Here is a 13128-nt window from a genome sequence, read left to right on the forward strand (position 1 = left end):
GCAGTATGATGATTCTATGTGTCTACATTAAAACATTCTTCTTCATACTGCATTAATATATGCTACTTTTAAACATTCATGCAGAGAGGGAAACCACAACTAAGTCAATTTAGCAAAAGTGTATTTATTAAACAGTTATTAAGCAGTGGCACAAACATTCATGTCATTTCAAAACAAAGTGCAAGATTGTCAGAGACATTTTAAAACAAGCTATTAGTGCACTTTTGTGCATGATGTCACTAAGATGACATCAAAACAACACTAAATTAAAGTGCACTTTTTGTACAGAACGCCACTACAATAGTTTAAAACAAATAAAGTGCACTTTTGTGCATGATGTCACACAAGATATTTCAATAAGTGTCAAATAAAAATGAGCTGCATAATAGGAAATCAAATAGTGTATGTCCTTCACTATGTGGTAGGTTCCTGCGGACGTTATCTCCTTCTGTTGTTGACTATTTGTTTCATACGGTGTTGATGTGGAAATGGTTGCTTGGGCATTTTGTGGGTGTGGCACTGAACGGAGATGTTGACATGCAGAGTTTCAAGAACTCTTCATTGTCTAGCGGGTGACTTTTCAAATGATGCTACATTAGCAGTGCTTCTACTTTTTGTAGCAACGCTTTTGCTGCATACTTGTTCACCATCTACCCGCTTGAAGCCAAACCACTGCCAGATGATGGACCTCCTGCTGTTTGTCTCGGGAATTAATTCTGCCTTAATTTGTGACCAGATTGGCACCTTCTTTCTCTCGTATTACCACTAGCACCACAGCTAACGTTACCATGCCGCTACCTGTCTGCTCCGTGAGAGCGTATGACGTTGCACACGTGACAGTATGTGACGTATGTAAGAAGGTGCGCTTGTTTTATGTCTCTGTGAGAAGGAGAGACAAGAAAGAGTGAGAAGAGCCTGTAGTGTAATGCTTGAAGCTAAAAGCAACTGTGTGAGAACGTATACTCCAATATCACCATATAGTCATTTTCTATATCACACAGAGACAAACCCACGATATATCCAGTATATTCCATACATCACCCAGCCCTAATTCTAACTCATAAATGTAAATAAAAGTCCACTTGCAATGGAGCCAATGAGAGGTCCTCTATAACCATCCAAAATACACCAACAATACTCCATTTGCATTTTGTGGCTTGAATGTCCACCAAGTGTTAGTTGAGGTGAGTTTATTTGGAACATGCAAGCATACAACATGATACATCACACATGCATGCATACAACATGATACGTCACACTTGCATGCATACAACATGACACATCACACATGCATGCATACAACATGATACATCACACATGCATGCATACAACATGATACATCACACATGCATGCATACAACATGATACATCACACATGCATGCATACAACATGATACGTCACACTTGCATGCATACAACATGATACATCACACATGCATGCATACAACATGATACATCACACATGCATGCATACAACATGATACATCACACATGCATGTATACAACATGATACATCACACATGCATGCATACAACATGATACATCACACATGCATGCATACAACATGGTACATCACACATGCATGTATACAACATGATACATCACACATGCATGCATACAACATGATACATCACACATGCACGCATACAACATGATACATCACACATGCATGCATACAACATGATACATCACAATTTCCAGTTTGTCTTTTCAACATGTTGGAAAAGGAGTAGGAAGGAGAGCTTATTTAATCCTACCCCTTTTCTTTTACATAACAGTTGCTAACACTTTTGTTCACTTCCTGTTCTCAATGTATTCACAATATACTCCATAAGTAATCACAATAAAAATAAATAAATAATAATGAGTGAAGTAAGTTATATTTCATATGGTGAGATGAGTAAGATGATGTAGAAAATGAATGATGGATGAAATAAATTGAGAATGTTTATCTTCTTCTTTGTACTTTGTAAACACTTTAAGTGTGAAGAGTTTCTTGAAGTGGATCATATTAGTACATTGTTTGATTGCTTTGCTTCATCCATTCCATCATTTAATTCCACATACTGATATACTGAAGGTCTTAAGTGTTGTACGTGCATACAAATGTTTTAAATTACATTTTTCTCTGAGATTATATTTCTCCTCTTTTGTTGAGAATTGTTGTACATTCTTGGCTAGCAGGTAATAGTTTGCTTTGTGTATCATTTTAGCTGTTTGCAAATTCACCTTATGTTGTATGTTTTGTATGTGAGATTTCCAGTTCATTTTATCATCTATTAATACTCCCAACAATCTGGTTTCTTTTACCCTTTCAATATCTATTCCGTTTATTTGTATTTGTGTATGATGCTCTTTTCTACTGTCACAAATAGCATTATTTTAGTTTTACTGAGACTCAAAGATAGTCTGTTTTTGTCAAAGCATCTTTTTAATGTGTTCATTTCTTCTGTTATTATTTGTATTATCTTCTGTGTGTTCTCTCCTGAACAGAAAGCAGTTGTGTCGTCTGCAAATAAAACTAACTTTAAGTCCTTTGTAACTTTACAAATGTGGTTTATATAAAGATAAAACAATCTTGGTCCCAGTATTGATCCCTGGGGTACACCACAGGATATATCTAGCCGTGTTGACATATTTTCACCCATCTTCACATATTGCTTCCTGTTGGTTAAATAACTTATTACCCAGTTCAAGACCAAACCTATGATGCCATATCGTTCTCGTTTTGTTATTAAAATATCATGATTAATTGTGTCAAATGCTTTTGTTAAGTCCATGAATACTGCGGCCGCACATTCTTTACCATCTATTGCATTGCTCATTTCCTCTGTTATTTGGATTAATGCTATCCATGTTGAGATATTTGCTGTGAATTCTGGTGTGTAGTTAGTAAACTGGTGTATGTCTCCATTCGTATAAATTGGTAGACTTTTGCAATTTTCATTTTGTCAGGGAATTTGCCGGTTAGAAATGATACGTTGCTGATATATGTCAGAGGTTCTGAAATGTCTTCTATAACCTTTTTTATGGTTACCATATCTATTCCATGACAGTCGGTTGAGGTCTTGGATTTACAATGTTTTACAATTTTGATTATTTCTTCTTTTGTCACATTCTTAAGAAACATGGAATTGGGATTTCTGTCTATGAGCTCACTCAAGTCCTCAACTGATCCATCATCTGCATTTGGAAATCTTTGTTCCACATTTTTTCCGATATTAACAAAGTAATCATTAAAACGTTCAACTATTTGGTTCATATTGTCATTTTTTGTATTTCCATGTAGAAAGTACTGGGGGTAATCTTTCTTAGCAGCATTTTTAATGATGCTATTTAGGATGCCCCATGTTGCTCTCATGTTGTTTCTGTTCTTCTTTAATAATTGTCTGTAGTATTCCTTCTTACATGTTCCTAGTAGACCAATTAGCTTGTTTTTATATTTCTTATACTTATTTTCTGCCTCTATAGATGTCTGTGTTATTAATATTCCATATAATGTCTTTTTTTTGTGACAAGCATTTTTCAGTCCTTTTGTCATCCATGGTTGGTTGTTTTTCTTTTGCTTCTTACTAACTTCTTTCCATGGACAACATAAACATTGATATTATACATGTGGGACAATATATATATATATATATATATATATATATATATATATATATATATTTGATGTGGCAAGCTACTTTTGCAGTGTAGCTTGTAGTGTAGCGTGCTACAATTCTCTGAGGATAGCTTAGCTCCATTTAATTGAGAGTAACTTGTAGCTTAGCTTACTACATTGTCCAGGTAGCTTGCCCATCACTGTCTATTTGGCCTAGCTCACATGTCAATAGTTTGAATACTGCAAACTTCAATACAGTAACACCTCATTTGTTCTGCAGACGTCCAGCGGGTGTCAGCGGGGAGTCATGAAGAGGAGTGGCACACCAGTGTGGGACAGAAGGAGCTACAGGCCCCCTCCCACATTAAAGAGGAGCAGCTTCATGATGAAGATGAAGCTCAGTCCTTACAGCTTCATCACAGTCAAAGTGAGGAGAACAGAGGGGCGGAGCTTGTAAGTCAACACATCACAGAAGCTGATGGAGAGCATTGTGAAGATATCAAGTCAGAACCAGACAGCATCTTTGCTCCACTGTCAGACATGGACCACATGATGTCACACTCTTCTGATCACAGTGACCACATCCAAAAACCTTTGGAGAGTAAAAATGACTCTAAAGGTGATACGAGACATCACACTAACAACAAACACTTTGACTGCTCTGAATGTGGGAAATCATTTCGACACAAGGGTCATTTTACAGAACACATGAGAATACATACTGGAGAGAAACCTTTTACTTGCTCTGTTTGTAAGAAGAGTTACTCCAGAAAGCAAAGCATGACCACACACATGAGAACACACACTGGAGAGAAACCTTTTGCTTGCTCAGCTTGTGCTAAAAGATTCAACACTAAGAATGCAATTATATTACACATGAGAACACACACAGGTGAGAAACGTTTTACTTGCTCTGTTTGTAAGAAGAGTTTCTCCAGAAAGGAACACATGACCACACACATGAGAACACACACTTGAGAGAAACCTTTTGCTTGCTCAGCTTGTGCTAAAAGATTCAACACTAAGAATGCAATTATATTACACATGAGAACACACACAGGTGAGAAACCTTTTGCTTGTTCAGCTTTTGTTAAAAGATTCAACACTAAGAAGGAAATTATATTGCACATGAGAACACACACGGGGCAGCACGGTGCCAGAGGGGTTAGTGCGTCGGCCTCACAAAACGAAGGTCCTGAGTAGTCGTGAGTTCAATCCCGGGCTCGGGATCTTTCTGTGTGGAGTTTGCATGTTCTCTCCGTGACTGCGTGGGTTCCCTCCGGGTACTCCGGCTTCCTCCCACCTCCAAAGACATGCACCTGGGGATAGGTTGATTGGCAACACTAAACTGGCCCTAGTGTGTGAATGTGAGTGTGAATGTTGTCTGTCTATCTGTGTTGGCCCTGCGATGAGGTGGCGACTTGTCCAGGGTGTACCCCGCCTTCCGCCGGATTGTAGCTGAGATAGGCTCCAGCGCCCCCCGCCACCCCGAAGGGAATAAGCGGTAGAAAATGGATGGATGGATGGATGTTTGTAAGAAGAGTTTCTCCAGAAAGGAAATCATGACCACACACATGAGAACACACACTGGAGAGAAACCGTTTAGTTGCACTGTGTGTGATAAGATGTTCAGGTATAAGTATCAGGTCAGTAGACACAAGTGTGTAACAGTCATGGAAGCTGCAGGGATGTAAAAACACTTAAACAGTGATTGTGCTAAATGTAGTTTAAAAACACAGCATGTTTAATAAGAATGTATATTTGATGTTGTATGTAGTGCTTCTCATCTTCTAGTCTTATATGTTGTCCTGTACTTACTTTTTAAGTTGTGTGCATGTATTGAATGTTATATATGACGCTACTATTTTATTCTATTTTCTCATCTGTGAAGAGAGGACATCTTATTATTTTTATTGTTTATTTTTCACACATTTTTTCCATTGCATTTTATTGATGTTTTTATCCAATTAAAAGTATGAATGAATAAAATGGTAAACAAAATGTGGACTCTGGTAGATTAGCAGCATTGTTACATCATGGATGTTAACTACTGCAAAACATCAACAAAGAAGAAAAATGCTGAAGTTAGCAACACATCACTGAACTTTAGAGCCATCGTGAGTGGAGTTGCTTGTTTTTATTGCTGCATTTGTACTTATTTCACCTCACATCTTCACTTTTAATCCTAAAGTCTTCTTCACATATATTGTTGTAGGCTTCTAACATTTATGTTTCTGATGTGTGTGTGTAGTCTGTGGAAAGGGTTGTTGTCCCTTGTGGATCCAATTGTTCACTTGCACAAATACATCTTCATCATCATCATCATCATCATCATCATCACCGGCCCACTACTGGACGAAACCTTAGCATTAATGTTTTAATATAAGTGTGACCTCATTATTCCTTGATAATAAGACTAAAAATACAGATTTAAGCACTGTATTAGAGTGCTTCTTGTAGTACTCCAACTCGCCACACTGAGAAGTGGGGGCGATCATGAGCTAGCAGATGCATGTTGCTTGATTGAAACTTTTATTAGTAGATTGCACAGTGAAGTACATATTCCGTACAATTGACCGCTAAATGGTAACACCCGAATACGTTTTTCAACTTGTTTCAGTCGGGGTCCACTTAAATCGATTTGTGATACAGATATATACTATTTTCATAATACAGTCATCACACAAGTTAATCATCACAGTACATAAATGTAATTATTTACATTATTTACAATCCGGGGTGTGGGATATGGGGGGGGGGGGGGGGGGGGGGGGTGGGGGGGGTTACGTTTGGTTGGTATCAACACTTCAGAGAAATTGACATTGGAACAGTGTAGGTCTGACTTGGTACATATGTACAGCAAGTATTGGACACAGAGAGAGAGATCAGAAATTATAAGAATAAGTGACTACATTTGATTATTTACAATCCGAAGAGGTATGATGAGGAAGGGAGGGTGTTAGTCAAGGGTTGAAGTTGTTTTATTGCGGTTTTGACGGAGGATAGAGATACACTTTCTTTTACACCTGTTGGGAGTGCATTCCACATTGATGTGTCATAGAAGGAGAATGATTTAAGACCTTTGTTAGATCGGAATCTGGGTTTAACGTGGTTAGTGGAGCTCCCCCTGGTGTTGTGGTTATGGCGGTCATTTACGTTAAGGAAGTAGTTTGACATGTACTTCGGTATCAGGGAGGTGTAGCGGATTTTATAGACTAGGCTCAGTGCAAGTTGTTTTACTCTGTCCTCCACCCTGAGCCAGCCCACTTTGTAGAAGTGGGTAGGAGTGAGATGTGATCTGGAGTGGAGGTCTAGAAGTAATCTGACTATCTTGTTCTGGGATGTTTGGAGTCTAGATTTGAGGGTTTTGGAGGTGCTAGGGTACCAGGAGGTGCATGCGTAATGGAAAAAGGGTTGAACGAGAGTTCCCTCCAGAATCTTCATGGTGCTTTTGTTGACCAGAGAGGAGATTCTACAGAGAAATCTCGTTCGTTGGTTGACCTTTTTGATTACCTTGGTTGCCATTTTATCACAGGAAAGATTAGCCTCTAGAATGGAACCTAGGTAGGTGACCTCATCTTTCCTGGTGATAACAATGTCACCCACTTTTATAGTGAAGTCACTGACTTTCTTAAGGTTGATGTGGGACCCAAACAGGATGGATTCTGTTTTACCCAAGTGTATGGATAGCTTGTTGTCAGCGAGCCAGGTGCAAGTTCTACAGAGTTCAGCACTGAGGATTTTCTCCACCTGTGACTTGTCCTTGCCGGATACCAGCAGGGCCGAGTCATCCGCAAACAAAAACAATTCACAGTCGCATGCTGATGACATGTCGTTTATGTATATTAGGAACAGTAAAGGCCCTAATATACTGCCTTGGGGGACTCCACAGCTTACTGGGAGGGGGGGGCACGGTGCCGTTCAACTCAACCACCTGTTCCCTCCCCTCCAAGTAAGATTGCATCCAGCTCGATGAGGTTTTATCAAATCCGATTGCTCTGAGCTTATCCAACAGTATAGTGTGGTCAATGGTGTCAAAGGCCTTCTGAAGGTCCAGCATGACCATGCCCACGTCCACCTCATGTTTGATGTGGTCGGTCAGATAGAGAAGGCATGTGTCAGTGGAGTGGTTAGTTCTGAAGTCAGATAGAGAAGGCATGTGTCAGTGGTGTGGTTAGTTCTGAAGTCAGATAGAGAAAGCATGTGTCAGTGGAGTGGTTAGTTCTGAAGTCAGATAGAGAAGGCATGTGTCAGTGGTGTGGTTAGTTCTGAAGTCAGATAGAGAAGGCATGTGTCAGTGGAATGGTTAGTTCTGAAGTCAGATAGAGAAGGCATGTGTCAGTGGAGTGGTTAGTTCTGAAGCCGGATTGGAATTTGTACATGAGTTTATTAGTGGCAAGGTAACTATCGACCTGTTCATAAACTATTTTTTCCATTACTTTCGAAATGGAACTGAGAATAGAAACAGGTCGGTAGTTGCCAGGTTCCAATTTGCTTCCTTTTTTAAAGAGGGGAGTTACTCTTGCTATCTTAAAATCTTTTGGTACTTGGCCTTGTGAAATTGAGAGGTTAATTATGTGTGTGATGATAGGGGCAATGATGGAGGCAGAGTCCCTGAGGAATCTGGAGGGGATTTTGTCAAGGCTGGTGGCCTTGTTTGGGTGGAGCGCGCTCAATTTTTTAAACACCTCATCAGCTGTGACCATTTCTAATTTGAAATCATTGTTGGATACTCCTAGCTTTCTGTAGAAGGCTTTAATGTGTTCTACACCAAAGCGACCAGAGTGGTGGGACAGCTTGTTGACAAGAGTTGTGGCTATGCTGGTGAAAAAGGTGTTAAGTCTGCTTACTACCTCCATTCTGTCTGTAATGAGGGAGTCACCCTCCTTGATGCTGATGTTGGTGAGTCTGGTTTTAAGTTTCTGGCTGCAACCAGGAAGCTGGTTGTTGAGAATTTTCCAGAGCTCACGTGGCTTATTTGTGTTTTCCTTTGTGTGATTGTCTTCCTTTGCTACGGCGGTCAAGTTGCTTTCACGGTGGATATTTGCCTCCGGAGCTCCAGCGGAAGCTCCCCCTCACTGTGCCCACACTGCTCTCTCATGCTGCGGGGAGATTGCAGGAGAGGTGCCGCTCTCAACACTACTTTATGCTTAGGGACCGTCAATAAATTACTATTGTCTTCGAAGATGTATATCTGCTACATCAAAAACACTGACTCATCTAAAAGGAGGTCAAATAAATAGTCCTACCTCCTTAATAACGTGCTAACGTGCACGCCCATTACCTCCTACTTTTATCATTCATATCCAGTGAGTGTGAATGTTGTCTGTCTATCTGTGTTGGCCCTGCGATGAGGTGGCGACTTGTCCAGGATGTACCCCGCCTTCCACCCAATTGCAGCTGAGAAAGGCTCCAGCGCCCCCGCGACCCCGAAGGGAATAAGCGGTAGAAAATGGATGGATGGATATCCAGTTTTATATAATATATACCCTTTTTTTTAAAAATAGGATTTTATTTAAAAAAAAACATTTGCATATTAAAAATCTTGGTTTCTTTTTAAAAGATTCCTAAGTCACTTAAAATACCAAATTCACTTAATATTTTAAGTGCTTTTCTCTAGTGTCATTCATGCCTTTTTGTTTTAAAATGTAAGTTTAATTGGAGGGACAAGCAGTAGAAAATGGATGAATGGATGGATTATATAATACATTTGTGATATTGATAACCATGGTTACTTTTCAACCTCCCGCTACAACTACGAATGTCCAACATAAAACCCAATTAACTCTCAATTGGAGCTAATAAAAAATATATATAGATTGATAATTATCTGTACAATATTTATCATGCACCCCTACTACTAACATAAAGCTGACATGCATGCTTTTTTTTTTAAAGGAGCCATATGTAATAATGTGGCCAGAAATGGTACTGCAATCACAGTCAAAATTCTGTAGTCCCCCTCCTCTCTCCCTGACTGAGGTTGCCAGATACGCAGCCGAATCCAGCTCCATGGACTGGGCCACTCCAAGGAACTTCCAACTTCCACTGCCTCTTACTAAGGGTTGAGGTGCTGGGACCATAAATGCTGAATAGACAAGCATTTTGTCAATAACAAATCTCTAACCAACACATTTTACACAGAATTAGGCTATTTTCAGGAAGAAGTGCAATCATGCCTGCGCACAATATCACAACAAATAGCAACCACATGGTTGTTGTCAGTACTATCAGAAAACAGACTAGAACAAACTACAACCAACACTAGCAAAGGTTCTACTGGTGAAAATAAGCAGAGCATGCTTAGCAGTCTAATGTACGCCCAAAACTAAAGAGACATTTTACTAAGGTGTGTCTATAGGCTACACCAATGAGGAATTATTTGATCATGTGATGTGTCTGTCTCCATACCTTTCACATTGCCATGACGACAGCCGTGCTAATGTTGGAACACATTTCCTCAGCCTATCAGCATGTTGAGAAGGAAATAGGCACAGACATTACACATATCCACATTGGTTTTATTTATGGAAAATATATTTTACCTTGTCAGTTCAAATACACATGGACATACAGGATAACAGGCATAATATTTCCCCCGTTAGCTTATATGTGGATGTGTCATTGACCGGGCTAGCATGCTAAGCATTACACTAGGAGCTGAGCACCATCACACTAAGCATTGGTTGCATGAACATACTAGCTTTGTTAGACAAGATCATAGACTGTATTGGACAATATAGTTTACATACCAACTGTCCATTTCCATTTATTACAAGTAATAAGAAAAGGTAAATGCCTGACTTACCTTTCAAGGAGGAAATTAGGAAGTTTGGCATCAGATGAAAAAATCTTCTCCGCCTTCAATGGTCTCCATCTTTCAAAGGCATCCCTGATACAAATCCTCATTTTGTTCCTGGCTTTGTCATGAATAAGTTGAAAATGGTAACAAGGCCTTTTAGATTGACTAAGGTCTGACATGTTTAGTAACTTTACCAGTGGCAGTAGCCAGACGAAGATGACGGTGTGTAACTGGCAACCTGGATGTGACACACTCACAGACTTTCTAGTTGGTCAAACGGTAGAGGGCGGGACATGGAAATGAAAACAATAACAAGATTTCGGGGCTGTAAATCTAATTATGAAGTGAGCATATACCAGCTGAACTACTGTTATCAGTTATAGAGGTATTGGAAAAGAACATGATTTATTAACGCCTTTTGACATATCAGGGACATTTAATGATCACTTGACATGCAAATTCTACATATGACACTTTTAATATTGCTAAATTAACACAACACATCAGTTTAGGTAATCCCTGCATATTTACTGCTCCTGTTGTGTTCTAATTAAATTAAGTAATTCATTCATTCATTTATACAGCACACATTCTCATATTGTGTATTACCGTAATTACGATACATTGTTATATTGTTATATTGCAGTAACAGCCAAACTGGTGTTGAACATATTGACGGACTATCCGTGACTGGTGAATTTATAAAATGACATGTCTTTTTGTAAAACTGAAAGTGAAATAAAAACCATTGTTTTTTATTTTTGCAAGAAGTGAGAAACAGCGCCCTCTGGCGTGAGTGTAAAAGCTTACAGCACCTGGTATTCCCAGGCGGTCTCCCATCCAAGTACTAACCAGGCCCGACCCTGCTTAGCTTCCGAGATCGGACGAGATCGGGCGTGTTCAGGGTAGTATGGCCGTAAGCCGAAAGACGAGGTTAAACCAACCTTTTTAAATAGAACTCTAATAGACGGGATGGGAGACAATTATTATTTATCTTAGAGCCTGGCGCGCATGCGTACACTAATGTGCTTTTTCTGGCTGTGTGAGGTGCAGCTCTCCATCCATTGTCTCTTTTGGGGTGGCAGGGGGTGCTGGAGTCTATCCCAGCTGCATTCAGATGCCACCTCATCACAGCTCTCAACACTACTTTATGCTTAGGGGCCGTCAATAAATCACTATTGTCTTGAAAAATGTATATCTGCTGCATCAAAACACTGATTCATCTAAAAGAAGGTAAATAATTAGTCATACCTCCTTATTGTGCATGCCCATTATTTCATAATTCTAACATATATATCCATGTTTAATATAAAAAATAAGGATATTTTCCCAATAGTCTCCATGTCATACAATTTAGTAACCTAATTCCACTTATTAGTCGTGCTAACCTTTTAGTGTAACGCACAACCTTTTATTCTGGAATAGGGTTTTATTTAAAAAAAGAGTGTTTTAATAAAGATCATGTGCATGATATGTCTTATACAGATAATTATCAACATTTTTATTAGCTCCAAATGAGAGTCAAGTTGGTTTTATGTTGGATAGTCGTAGTTGTTGCGGGAGCTAAAAATGAAACCATGGTTTTCAATATTACAAATTTATATAAAATCCAATTAAACTTACTTTTTAAAACAAAAAGGTGTGAATCACATTAGAAAAAACACTTCAAATATCAAGTGAATTTGGGATTTTAGGTCATATGACCAGGAATCTATTGAAAAGAAACATTTGTTTTTAATATCAAAATGTTTTTGAACCTATTTTAAAATAAAAGGTTAGCACGACCAGGGCCGGCCCGTGGCATAGGCCGTATAGGCAAATGCTAAGGGCGCCGTCCATCAGGGGGCGCCACGCCAGTGCCACAAATGTTGGAGAAAAAAAAAAAAAAAGAAGTTGGTACTATTATTTCTAAATACAAAAAATAATCCCACGTTAATTAAAATGCAAAGTAAAGCCTATTTAATAGAAATATTATTTGTTACAACATTACGCCCCCCCCCCCCCCCCCCCCCCCCCACCTCCCTCCCCCCCCCCCCCCCCGCACGGTGCGCCCCCTCCCTTCCCGTATCATGACTCTTTTTGGACGTCACCACATCAAAAAATCAACACAAGATGTCAAAACGGCCAAAACTGTCAGGTGCCCAGGGAAGAAAAAAGAGAAAAGAAGAGGAGGAGAAACGAGAAAAGACAGAGGTAGCAGGTAGGTAACGTTAGCCTACATGAAATTTTTTGTCTGTTACAGAATGTGATAGTAACCTGGCTTTTTAGCATTAAGCTAATGTTACATGATTCGGCAATTGCTAATCAATAAATAGCTAGTTCTGTTTTAACGTCGGGTTAATATTGTGGAGGGGGCTAAATTGTTATGGAAAATAATAATGTAACGTTAGGTAATTACAGTACTCCCACCTTACATTCCTCAGGGACATTTGTATTAGATCTTTTAAGCAGGTGTTTTTTGTTTACATTGTTATTGCCTTCTGGTTAGCTAATGTTTGCCCTGCAGGTAATAGTCACTTTTCCACCCCTTTATATATTAGGTATAGTTGTAAGTAAAAAAAAAAAGGTCAAAGACAAAGCTATTCACTTTCTTGTGAGTATATACACTTCACAAATCTTGCCTAGGGCGCCAGATTGGTTAGGGCCGGACTAATATAAAGTTGAATTTGGTTACTAAGTTGCATGATGACATGGAGACTTTTAAAACAAATTATTATTTTTT

The 13128-nt window shown here is 39.2% G+C and overlaps 1 protein-coding gene and 1 non-coding gene across 2 annotated transcripts in view; one reads left to right on the forward strand and one right to left on the reverse strand.

Annotated features, from left to right (window-relative positions):
• The window catches only part of LOC133570505 (uncharacterized), a 490167-nt gene that overhangs the window by 7166 nt on the left and 469873 nt on the right, over positions 1 to 13128 (forward strand). The window lies entirely within an intron of this gene.
• Positions 11210 to 11328, reverse strand: LOC133571150 (5S ribosomal RNA). Its single transcript, XR_009810307.1, has one exon. It is a non-coding gene; the product is annotated as a 5S ribosomal RNA (ribosomal RNA).

This window comes from Nerophis lumbriciformis, linkage group LG28 (genome assembly GCF_033978685.3).
Source record: "Nerophis lumbriciformis linkage group LG28, RoL_Nlum_v2.1, whole genome shotgun sequence".
NCBI classification, from domain to species: domain Eukaryota; kingdom Metazoa; phylum Chordata; class Actinopteri; order Syngnathiformes; family Syngnathidae; genus Nerophis; species Nerophis lumbriciformis.